Raw genomic sequence first — 13,256 nt, 5'->3', positions numbered from 1 at the left:
TTTCACACACAAATATGTTACAGGAAAAGGAAGAGGAAAAGTGATTAGGATAGTCTTCCTCTAAATTTAAGAGCTGCATACCATAATCCTCTGTGTGAATACAAACTTTTTTTTATCATGCTCAACTCTATTTGGGCTAAGTTAAAGGGAGCCATAGAAACAAGTAATTCAAACTATACTTGCTTTCTGTACCTCAACATGCCACATCCAGTATCCGTGTAGTTTCCAGTGATCAGAGAAAGAGCAGTATTAGATTGGTTTATTTTCTCAGCTGTAAGAGTTGGTTTCCTGTTTCTCCCTAATGCTCTGTCCTGTCTCCAGCAGTGGGCCCAGTCCTGGCATCCTGAGTGCCATCCCAACTCCATCACGCCAGCTGGGCCCGAGAATCTGTTCAATGAATTTTGCAGCTACTTTGTGTGTACCCATCAGCGTCACCAACCACATTTCTGGGACCTGACACACACGGAACACCTCTCCTGTGCATTTTTCTCCTCCAGTTTTGGCTTATTCTGGTGGTTTTCTTAGAAAAATGAACTAAGCATTGTTGCAAGACTTTAAAACATAAAGCAGACGTTTTGGACCCTCAGCAAAACAATTCTAGAGTGAAATCCCACAGAAACGTACAGATGTGGTTCTGACCACCAGAGGGGGCCTGCAATTGTCCCAGATGCACAGTAAAACCAGCAAATCATGTTTTAGGAGAGGATGAAAACGGCAAGTATGTATTTGTACTAAGGTAGCACCTACAGGCACTGAGCAATGATCAGTTGATTGGAACATACCGATGAGAAAGGAAAACAAGTTTATGTGGGGTGAGCAGGGAATGCTGCCTGGTCCCCACTCCATCAGCTGTGCCCAGAAGGTATCCTACAGAGGAAATTCTTGAGGAATAATATGAGTTTTTCTATGAATCTGTATGCAATTATTTTGATGAGATGAGATTATTTTGGCTGTTGTATTGAACCATTGCCTCCCCCCAGGCTTATTTCAGGGAAAAATAATGCTGTAGATGCAAGTCAAGTTTTCAAAACTGTTATCAAATGTCATCATATTAATATCTCTGTTGCAATTTCAAATCAGACATTTTTCAATTGCCAGTATTTTATCAACATTTTGCATAGATCTGAGACAGTGTTAGGCATCACAGCTACAGTACACAGAAATGCACTTCGGAAATGCAGTTTCCACTTAATACTTCTAATCATAGTGAGAAATCCTGGCACAAAATTTAACATGCAAAAGTGGAAGAGCTTGAAGAGAAAAAAGTCTTTTCTTTTTCCCCTAAAAAAATTTAACTGATATACCCCAGAGATATCACTTTGCTTCAGGATCTATTCAGTTATCCTACTGTAAATCTCAAAAGCACTTGTTTCTCCTTTGCCTGCTTTTTTTATCTATGTAAAATGAATGCAAAGCATGTGTAATACCATACCCTATGCTTGTGCTCTAAAGCAACTTTCGAAAAGCATCCATATATAATCATATAAATAACAAGGCAGCAGAAATTCTAATCCAGCATTTAATGTAAAAAATCCTGTTTATGTACTGTGACTTTTACAGTAGGACATCTGTACAAAACAATGGCATTAATACCACCATATAGAATTAAAAAAGGTAGGAAATTTACTGCTGCTTGTATAGCAATTTACAATCTGGTATGTTCTTGCTTGGAAACACTGTACAAAGAAAACAAATCTTCCATCTGAAAGCCTCATTCCTAGAGTGACCCAATAATACATAAATAGGACGACTTCAGCACACAGCATTTGTCCCTAGCCTGACTTATTAATCTATTTGTAGTGGATATGGGAGCTTGTGGGTGGCCTGACATGGTCCTCATTCAATTTTATTTAATTACTCACTTGATTTCACTTGAAAGAACTATTAAAATGGCATCTTAATTGCTCAGTGTTATCCAGAATCTCTTTCAAAGACCATAAACTGTCAAGGATTAAAAATGATGTCACTGTTCTGAATTCCCTGGGGGAGGCAGGGGGGCAACCTTCATCCAAACCAAAATAAATACATAAATACATAAAAATACACAGCTTTTGGGGAGGGGGGGCAACTCTCCCACTCCCTCTATGCTGCATTTCTGCTTTGAGCAGGTTTGGGAAAAGCATATAATAGATGAAGCACTACAACCCTAAAAGTTTAGGCAGGAGGGGAAAGTCATGTTTGGGATACTTACATCCTAAGAGATGGGCGTTCAAGCACACAGGAACTGCTACCCCAGGTCAGATGAAAGATCCATCCAGCCTAATATCCTGCCTTTGACAGCAGACAGAGGCAGATGCTTAGGTAAAGAATAAAAAGGACAGTGTGCATGCAGAGTGATTCCCTCTCCCCATCCTCCCCCTAACACAAATATCCTCCCTGCTTCTGACAATCAGCAGTTTAGGGATTTCCTGAGCCAGATGTTGCATCTGGACTGCTGCTTTTGATAGCCAAATGGAAGTTGAGACCCCTCTTCTACCAAGATACAGGGTCTTGGCTGTAACTGCAGCCTGGCTAATGCAGTAGCAGCTGCAGAGAGTGGCTTTTCTGCTTCTCTAAATTCAGAGATTTCTTCCTGTTCTGACCTTCACACATAAAAATGCCATAAATTCAGGATGAGTACCAAGGAGAACTGATAGTCATCAGACTTTATAAAGCTAGATTATACCATCAGTAGTCTTATTAAGCAACTTATTAGTTGTGTGGAAAGCTCTCTTTCTACATGCAGAAACACAACCTACATCTGCAAGCAGTTGTTAACTGCAAGGCATATGGAATCTACCCCTTCAATATCTTGTATATCAAAAAAGTTTGGTTAGATATTTCATTTAAATGCACTTCAATGTATCTGGGAACTGGAAAAATAAAAACAAAATAAACCAAAATTTTTCAAAATTGTAAGTATTGGTGTAGAAGCTGGGGGCATCAGAGCAGTCAGCCACAACTTCCCTTGAGGAGCTGCAGATTCCTTGTGCAGAAGACCTCCCATATATGGCTGCAAGGACCAGCTCTCATGGATCCAGAAATGAGATTGAATTTTACTGTTTGACAAGGGAAGAGAGAATTGAAGAGAGAATACCTTCTTCAGGAAATCATATTTTTCTGTGCTTGATCTCTAGGCATAGCTTTGGCTTTTCTTTATTAACTGCTCTGAAGGAAAAACTGTCTTTTATATTTTTATTGTCTTTTATATATTGCCTTGAATAAAATCATCTCCCCTTCTCCTCCTGATCAAATGCCACCCACTTTCTTTTTTTGTTTTTTCTCAATTTTATTTTTATGGAGTTAACTCAAAAATAACTGAACTCTAAAACATGGCATGCAAATAGTTCTAATCTTAGTGTACACACATGTTCAAGCTTGAAAACAAACTGAGTAAGATAAAAATAAAGGTATTGACAATTCTGAATATGGCTCCTTGGCATCTGCTAAGACCTTTAGAATGTCCTGATTAAACTCCCCCATATTTTGTGACTTGACACAGATATACCTGCCTAATCTGATGCTCAGAAGGCTCTGCAAAGAGAGCAGGCAATGAAGGAGAGACAAGCCCCACAGTTATCACAGCAGAACCTTGTGAATGGTAAGAGAAAAGGGAGAAGAAATAGCCTAAACAGACACACTGGAGAGTGTTTTCTTCCAAGGACTGAGATTCCCAAACACTTTTGTTGTATTCTGCTAGTTTAAGCTCTGCAGTTATTAAGCACTTGACTCTAAGAGGTTCCAGTCCATCAGTTGTTCAGTATACACATTCAATATATATTGAACTGGTTGTATCACATTCCATTCCAGTGAAAGAAGAACATCACTGACTAATTTTGCGACAATCTAGCTCCTATAATCAGAGTGTTTAGGTAGATGTTCACCTTCAAGGAAGAAAGATACTACTCATGTACCCAAGCAGTCTGCTTAGTTTCAGTTTACTTCAGTTGGAGTTTACCTACTCCAAAACCCCAAAGCTGTACATCCTAATGCCTCTGCACTGGAGTTTCCAGCATTTTTAAGCTGCCCAAGGGACACTCAAAATTGAGACATCCCCCAAGATCAAGATCAGACCTCTCATTAGGTAGGGATGTACAGGTATTTTCTGTTTCTCCCTTTCTTTCTCAGGAGCCTTGAGAGAAATCTAATGCCTTCAAGGAGCCAGGGTACTCTCAAAACACTTCTCATCTCACAGAGAGTTGCAGGTAGTGGAAGTAATGCTCACTTTCTTTCAACTTCCCCCCTTCTTTTCCCTTCTGCTGAAACCTCTCTACACTCCACCACGCCGTCACCAGTTCTGCTATCCCTATGCAACCACACAGAGCAACAGAAAAAGAGAGTCTGTTTGCAAGGCTGAAAAGGGAAGACAAGGCAGATGGAGAAACCAAAATCATCCCTTTCTGTAGATCCCCTTTTCAAGGACAGATGCAAGAGATAATCTTGACCATAGTGTTTGGCAATTATGTTACATATAAAAAGCTATTCATTTATCTTCATGTTAGCAGTAAATTCTTTTAAAATCATGAGAAAGTATTGCTATGTAAAGGGAAATTGTCAGAGACTTTACACATTGACACAGCCAGTTAGGATTGCCATAAATACCCACCTGCATGCCACAGCCAGTGACTCCTGTTAGAGCAGCACCATGGCAGTGTGTTACCATGGGTGTGCATGTCACTCAGGAGAGTATCTAGCCTGAGAACTGCCGTACCCCTGCTGGGCTCAAAGTTAAACATTAATTCACTGAAAACAAGGGAATGGACAGGTCTAGGTACCAGTGAGACATACACACATAAGTAAAATAGATACTGGAAATCTTCTGGGCCCCTGATATGCAACAGATCACCCACCTGAAAAGTCTTTTCTATCATTTAAGAAAGCACATTTAAATAATCTCTGAATTTTTTGAGCACAAAGATGCTCAGAAAATGTAGCAAATACTGAAAAATTAACTCTAAGTTGGATTTCTCATCAAGAAATGAAGTCCTGAGGGCCACTGCTAGCAGACCAAAACAAAATACACATGGTTGCACGTGTGCCTATTTTCTACCTTAGAATTTAGCTTTTTCTCAGGCATGACTTAAAACTACAAGAAATGGATCAGTTTCCCCTGTGTCTACGTATGTACATACATGGACACACCTACATACAAGAACAGTCATAACACATTTTATCATTAAAATAAATCCTCTTAAGGGAAATAATGCTGAAAGTGGCTTTTTCCATTTTATTAATTAGAATTCAAATGGTTTCCAGTTGTGAGCATAGCTCTCAAGAAACGAGTGTTTCTGCCTATTACTTGCCCAATTTACATTCCATGTCAGTTAAAATTCAAGGAGTCATTTAACTTTACGTCTCCTACTGGCACATGCTGACTGCAGACGTAGTCACACGCAGCAGCAGTCTTGTCAAGAACTTAAGAACTCAGTTTTCCAAAATGCAGCAATGACAATTCAGTGTAAACAAGTCAGCCTAGTAGCTGTAGTTACATTGTAATTGTAGAATCACTTAGCTTGGAAAAGACTTTGAGTCCAACCATTAACCTAGCGCTGTCAAGTCCACCACTAAACCATGTCCCCAGGTGTCGCACCTACAAGGCTTTTAAACACCTCCAGGGATGGTTTCTCAACCACTTCCCTAGGTAGCCTCTACCAATGCTTGACAACCCTTCCAGTGAGGACATTTTTCCCACTATCCTATTTAAAACCTCCCCGGCGCAACAGGAGGCCATTTCCTCCTGTCCTATTGCTTGTTACATGGGAGACCAGCGGAAGCAGCGTGTTTTCTGACTAAGAAATTGTTGAGTATTTTGGTCTATGCAAACTAAGGAAGGAGGGAAACTAATAAAAACCCTAGCTTGGAATATTATGCTGAAGATTTTTTTAAACTGATTTTTTCCCCTCTTGCTGCTTGACAGATGTTAACAGAATTGCTGGTGCATTTGCACAGCTGATGGAGATCTTTGAGTGGAAAGTTTACAAGAGACATATAAAATGCATCTCCTATTTTCAAATATAATTTATTATTTTTAACTACCCCAAGTGAAAGCAATAAAATTCCTTGCTCTGCACTTGAGAAATGAGTATCTGACGAGGAATGCAGCAGAATTGCCCCCACATAACTTTGCCCTGACCCACCAAACACAGGGATACAACAAACAAGATGGTTCTTCACTCCCCTCCTCCTTTTCTGAGAAGTCAGCATTCTCCACTGAAAATAAACCAGTCAGTAAGTGACAATTCTGGAATTCTCCCTGGGAATTAATCCCAGCTGAGACACTAAATCACTTCATGAGAATGTGTTCTATTACAAAACAGTTGTATCAGGGTCCCATTGCACTGTCCTTGGATGCATTCTTTGTTAAATGAAACAGACATTTTATTCCAATTGGGCACATCATAAAAAAGCCACCAAATAATACTTCATGGAGCAGTTTTGTAATAATCAAAGAGACATGCCGGGTACATTATTCTGAATGTTAGTCCTAATCCTCCAGGCAAATACTAACGGATAGTAGCAATTTGTGTAGTCACTGGAGCATAAAAATGAACTTTTAAAAATACTTAATGCTTTAAAAGCAAACAAACTAACAAACACAATAGCTTGCTTGTCAGAGCACAAACAACTTCCCCACAAAACATCTGAGAAAGAATGAAATTGCAAAAGTTTGGACAAATCCAGTTTAATCACTGTGTGTAGGTCTCTGCCCATACTAGGAAATTCTGATGTTTTCCTGTTTTATCCTAGCATGGATGCCACTGCACTAAAGGAACAACAAAGGAGGCAGTAATATGCACAAGAAGAGACAGGTTTAGCAAACTGAAAAACATTACCTGTTTCCCTGCTACAGGACAGTGATACCTTAGCTATCAGTAGACATGTTAGACCAAAACTAGAAAAAAGGGATTGCAGAGACAAACACCAGCTGTGTAAGTGACATTGTAGATACACACACAAAGCCACAGTCCCCAAGCAAACAGGCCCATTTTTACTGAAAAAAAAAGTGTGTTAACTTACCTTGTATGAGGCAAAATCCTCTGGCATCAATCCACATGGCTATGATTCAAACTTGCCGTCAGAACTTCTCCAAACTTCCACTGAAAATGGAAGTACTCATTGTCTAGGAATCAGCAAATAATTTTAATGTGTTCTTTTATTTTCTAATTAAGTGGTTAAAAACAAGCAAGCACATTAACCCACACACAATTTCCCCATTTTTCACTATGCTCCCCTCTTTGCCACTTTCAGATGTTGAAACTGCAAAATTTGATCTTTCCTTTTTGGAAATTAGAAGCTTTCATGCTTGAGGGCAGCAGAAAAAGCTGCTGCTCACCTCCCTGCGTTCAGACCCTGGACAGCAAGATACTCCAGCTAATATGAGCCTGCTGCTGAGGTCCAGGCAGTGATTCAGAGCTGCCCTGTCAGACCAGCATACTCTCAAGCAAAAGCATGACTTGATCTCAAGCAAAAGCATGACTCTTCAGAGCCACATGTCCCATAGCATCCTTCAGCCATCCTGACTCCCAGAGAGGCTTTTGCCTGTGAACCTGGAGAAAGAGAGACAGCAAGATGTCAGATGTCCATGCAGTGCTGTACTGATATTTGCCTCCTGCCATGCTCCTTCTGAGAGCACCTGGCCAAGGAGGTCAGACACAAGTTCAGATTATTTTTCCCTCAGGCTCAGGAAAGCCAAGTCTTGCACAGTAACTGCAGGACACATCTTACCTCCACCTCAGTAGTCAGGGCATTCATTTGGGAGGAAAGACCTCTGATTTGGTATCTTTGCCAGAGATTATTTGTAGCTTCTTTTTAATAAACAACAGACATATGCATATATATGTATATATATAGACATATATATTTTTAACTAACTGAGCTTTGGTCTAGCTTTTGCTGAAGGTGGGTACACTCAGCTTATTGTGGTAAGCAGTACATGGTACTAATGAGCACTATTTAAATTTTGAAGGACTCACATTCATGTTTGTGCAGGCCGGATCCAACTGCCTGTGTGTGAAATGTGTTCCTAGCTTGCTGATTTCACCCCAAAAGTAAGTGCTCTTGAGGCTCCAACTGGAGATACAGAATGGAAATCCAGGCACCTCAAGAAAGGAGGGATTTAATGACTATAGGACTGGGAGGCAGCAAAATGAGGGCTTTTTGGCTTTGTAATTGGTATTCCCAGCTTGAGCACATACGCCCTTTGTGGGGGGGAGCCTGAAGCTCCAAGTTCACAGTAACATCTCATTTGTTACCAGATAGGAATGCATCCCCTTCAAATCTGACCATCTAACTTTAATGTTACGAATATTTTATCGGAATTATGCTGTAAACACATTTTCCCCAATTGTTTTCAGGGATCAAATATGAAGCACTACATCTATGAAAAATTCCAAACAAACATTAGCAATTGCTTTGTAAAGACTTAACTGCTTTTCATGACAATACTTAAGACAAAGGAAAAGGAATATTTGTACTTGGTGCTTGATGGAAAGATGAAGTGAAGGAAAAGGACACATATAATTTGATTATTGTTCTTTGAAAACTGCCACATCTTCTGCTATTTATAATATGATTCAATTCATAAAATGAATTAATCTGAATATAGAAGACATCATATTTAGCAAACACTGTTTATTAGTCAATACATTCAGAGAAGTTTAGCAACATCCCTGTGAGTGCTTGGTGCAAATCCGTGAAACTATGCTTTTAGGGGACAGAATCTGCTTTTTGAACTGATCTGAAAAGTACCTTACATTCCTGTTTATAATACAAACAGTACAAATTAAAACTGTGAAGTACTAGAGACCAATCCCTTGGGGCTTCACAAAGACAACAGAAAAATTAAAAATTAAAAATAAATCAAATTCTCTGTCCAAACCCTCTAATTACAGTATTTGAAGATTGTTGACTTCCTCCAATATAGTTATCCTAAGCTTTCAAAATCAAAATGTCACTGTAACAATTTATTGAATAGCTTTTTGCCTTTTCTCTCTCTCTAGATGGGGAATTTCCTTCAAAATATGTTGCTCAATCCTTTGTATTTATGCTGATTCTGTGTGCTAGAAAGCAGACAAAAATATCAAGTGTGTTTTCTAAAATGTATTGCCAGACATAGAAGAGATGGAATTCAAGACCTCAGCAAAAATGACAGATTATGCTTCTGATGACAGAAGTGGCCAGACTGATACTTGATCTCTGTCAGCCAACATACTCTTAGCTCTGGAAAGACAAGACAGACAGCTGAACCAGACTTTTCTCCCTCTTAGATGTAGCTCTGCCATCTTACGTGTCAGTGTGGTAGCTATGTTAAATCACAGACTCCTACAGGTTATTATGACTCAGGAGAGGCACATGGAAAACTATTAATTGGTACTAAAACTACCTGGTCTTTAAACTCTGTTGCTGGTAACAAAACAGGTTTTCCATTTCTGTGTTTGATGAGATACTCTAACTTTGTGGAAAATGTTCACGCACTCAGAGCTGTGACACACATTTCAGTATTAACCTCATTTTGCTGAGCAGACATCCCTGCCTCGTTGCAGGCGCTGGTGTTCACATTGTAAAAACAGATGCTTTAATGCATCTGTTTTTCATGCATAACGACATAACAAGATCCCATAGCTAGAAGACAAAGTTAGGCAAGTTCAAATGGTAAAGCACACAAATTTCTATTGTGAGGAAAGTAAGTAGTTAAACAGCTTGTGAAAGGATGCAGTAAATTCTGCATGACTTCAAGTCTGTGTCAATATTGAATTTTTTCACACCTGGCTCAGATGTTCTGGGCACGAACCAAGAACTGCAGGGTGAAATTCTATTTTTTGAAGGAAAGCTGAAAGAGATGACTATTAATAACCCCTCCTGGCTTCAAAACCTAGCAGCTCTTTGACCTGTGGTCAGAGTGCCAGTATGACATTTGGGAGAATTCTCCAATCTACTGCTTGTTTTCAGATTTTTTTAAACTTTATGATTTTGGAAACATGCACCTACTTTTTTAGTGTGTGGTCCATTTATTATTTTCTTGACTTTTCTGGGGAGAGAAAATAATCAAAAAATCACATCAAACTATTTCCCAAAAGATCTGCTTAAACTACTAAATATTCTTGCCTGTCTTAGATGCAATCCTGGTTTTATGCATTCATTGTAAGATAATACAAATAATTATTTAATTGCTTACCTTTGATTTTATCCCAAAAGATCAATCAAGTAGCTTTTTCCAAAGATAATCAGGGGCCCTATTTCAGCAATCAACAGATACTTCAAGTGAAGCACATGCTAAACATCTCTACAGGCGTCACTTACTGTGTTAAGGATTTACTTATGTTTGAAGCAGTAGAATCCTGAAGTTAAATTTCAAAATCCACGTTAAATTAATTTTACAAATAGTGAATACAAATCAGCTTCCTCTGACATGGCTGACCGACATTAGACCTATTCTGTTACATAATGTTGAAAGTAGATAAACCATCCAAACTCATTTCCCCTTTGACTTCCTACAGTCTAAATAATCTTAATGCATGTTTTTTTTTCCATCACCTGTCTTTCATATGAGGGAGACCAGAAGGTAGAGATCTGTCCCACTAAGGAATCTGCAGACAACTGACTTTCCAGCGAACCTCTATAATCTATAATTCATTTTCCAAATGAGATCCTGCCAAACCTGGAGAGTTTGTGTGCAGAAACATCCTGATGTGATTCAATATTTTGTTCACCAAACCGATATCATTATTATTATTAGACTACTTTCCTAAGATATTGGAAATGTGTAATCATGATATGTTTTCTCTTAATAACTTCTAAGCACATAGCCAATTTCAGTTGCATTTTAAGAGAAATAGGAATGTGAAATATATTCAATTTCTACAAGGCTGTTAAACTGAACTGAGGAGAAGTTTCTGTTATGTTTTACTGAAAAATGACAACAGTATTAGACATCAGTGACAGCAAAACACTGTGGGCATCCCAGCTCTGGGAACTGGTTTGGCATTTGCACTGTAGATCAGACAAGATATACCCATAAGACAGAAAGCTATATAGTAGACCTCAGTAGCTTTGCTGCTCAGAATACTATTTTCTATACAGTGATAGCTTTTAAATTATTATTTTTTTTAAGATAAAAGTTTGTGTGGTCCCAACCTGCTGCACAAGTGCTGCCTGAGGGTTCCATCCAAGCTGCAGGCTAATTCCACACAAAGGAGTACCTCTGCCTCCCAAGAGCAACTGCTGCAGTTCCTCATCCCCCACTGATAAAGAGGAAGACCAGAGTCTTACTTAGCCAGGCACCTCAACCCAGGAGGCATAATTTCTATGCCACATACTGTGTGCAGGTGCCACAACTAGTCTCTAGCCCTCCCTCTTAAGGAGCGTTGGACAGCTAATCATGAAAGCCATAAAATCTCATGCTGTAATTTCATCACAATAATAATTGCATTAATTCATTACATTGTTATGGCTTTGTTTTGCTGTTGGAATCCTGTGGTTTCATCTTCTTTTTTGTAACTGATTTTCTCATTTACAAGATAAATGATACACATTTATGCTGCATCTATAAGGGAAAAAAAGCCACTAAAAAAACCCCACTGAACTGAAAAATGACCCTGCCTCTATGTCAAGATTTTTCCTGGAATTATTAAATACTAGACAGATTGCAACAAAAATTTAAAACTTTAAAATAGGGCTCTAATAGCTAACCCATTTGGATACTCCTATGGAAATTTAGAAAATCAAGTTCAAGCCACAGAGATTTAAAATACAAAGGCAAAAAGATCAGATCCTTAGATTCCATAAACACATAGGACACAGTATTTGTTTTGACTGAAATATCTCCCAATATATTTTAAAAAATTGCTTACTTACATAATACATATTTGTATGCATAAAGAATAATGTACTCTTTATATCCTGACATCATCTGTCCCATTTCTCTGATGAAAAACAATTGTACTATATGCCTTAAATATTTTGTCACTGGAAGTTCAGCTAGAAAAACAAATGCTTGACAATTTTATTGTTCATTCCTGAAAGAATTCTGGCTTTCATTAAAGCAAAGACTAGTTATAAAAACTGCTTTTCAAAGGCTATGAATGGTACCACAAACTGACATTGGTACCCAAATGAAGCCCATGGTGACAGTCCGTCGTGGTATATTTGCATCATCATTCACTGGATATTTACAACCAATTGCTATGGAATTAAGGCCTCTGATAGCATCTACAGCATGGACAGTCAAAGCATTATAAAACTGATAATTCAATCACTTTCCCTGTGTTCTCAGTTAGTGAGGATGACATAGGAGTGGCTATCCTGGCACAGTGAAGTACCAAATATAGGGAATCCACAGCTTTTGCGATTCCGACCAGGACTGGGGCTTATTGCTAAGAAACTTTAAAATATAATGTTCTATAGGAAATAAACATGTGATAGTCGGATGTAAGGATTTATTTAAAAAAAAAACAACTGTTTTTTTATTTAAAAAAAAAAGAGCCTGGTCCTGCGACAAACCAGCTTGTTACTTCAAGAGCTTTGCCAATGACTTAACTGAACACACAGAGAGGACATGACAAATCACTCAAGGTGCAACAGTTAATCATATGCCTGTGCTGGGTAAAAGTGTGCTGCTGCTGTTTCTCTAGCCTTCCTTTTCAGGCAGCATCTGAACTGAACTCTGCTCTACACTGTGTATCTTCCTTTTATTCTCCCTTTGTAGGGAGACAATCCTGACAAGATCACATCGATCTCTTGCAATGGAGATTATTAATCACACTGAATCATTTCCTCAGTGTCTTTAGCTTATTTTTGGAAAGCATGACCTATAAAGAGCCCATCAGTCAGGGTTAAGAACCCCAACATTTCCTCTGCCTGCTGTCTGAAAATTCTTTTTAAATGTTTCATGCGTATTCTCATCTGAAAGGTAGATTTTACTGAAAAGATTGAAAATAAATATATCCAGCTGTTTCTTAAGTTAAGCAAGGTTGGAAAAAAAATACACTTTTCATACTGCATGAAGAATTAAAAAACCCCTTGCCTTTCTCTGCACAGCTAGAAATGCCTGATCCATCAGATTTGGCATGTATGTTATTCTGATTCAGCAACGTATACATGATTGTACTGGGTGACAATCACCCCCCCCCCTTAGCAACAAAACCCCCTCACTTCTGTTGTATTCACTCTCCCATCCAAGCGCAATGAAACTACACCCTTCCCCCACTTTTCAGATTAAATTCTCATTTTTTTCTGCTCTCTCAGTCGGTTTCATACAACTGGTTTCAATACAAGCAGAC

General features: G+C 38.7%; 1 long non-coding RNA gene across 1 annotated transcript; it reads right to left on the bottom strand.

The window, feature by feature from the left end:
* Positions 1-7,479: 7,479 nt before the first annotated feature.
* Positions 7,480-10,227, bottom strand: LOC134169277 (uncharacterized). The gene is made up of 3 exons (XR_009966846.1): positions 10,154-10,227; positions 7,705-7,784; positions 7,480-7,612 (listed from the first exon to the last, which is right to left on the bottom strand). It is a non-coding gene; the product is annotated as an uncharacterized LOC134169277 (long non-coding RNA).
* Between the last annotated feature and the right edge of the window lie 3,029 nt (positions 10,228-13,256).

The sequence above is a fragment of the Pezoporus occidentalis genome, unplaced genomic scaffold (genome assembly GCF_034315485.1).
Source record: "Pezoporus occidentalis ecotype Australia unplaced genomic scaffold, CSIRO_AGI_Poc_V1 ctg34, whole genome shotgun sequence".
Taxonomy (NCBI): domain Eukaryota; kingdom Metazoa; phylum Chordata; class Aves; order Psittaciformes; family Psittacidae; genus Pezoporus; species Pezoporus occidentalis.
The sequence above is the reverse complement of the archived record's forward strand: the minus strand, read 5'-3'. Positions and strand labels throughout refer to the sequence as shown.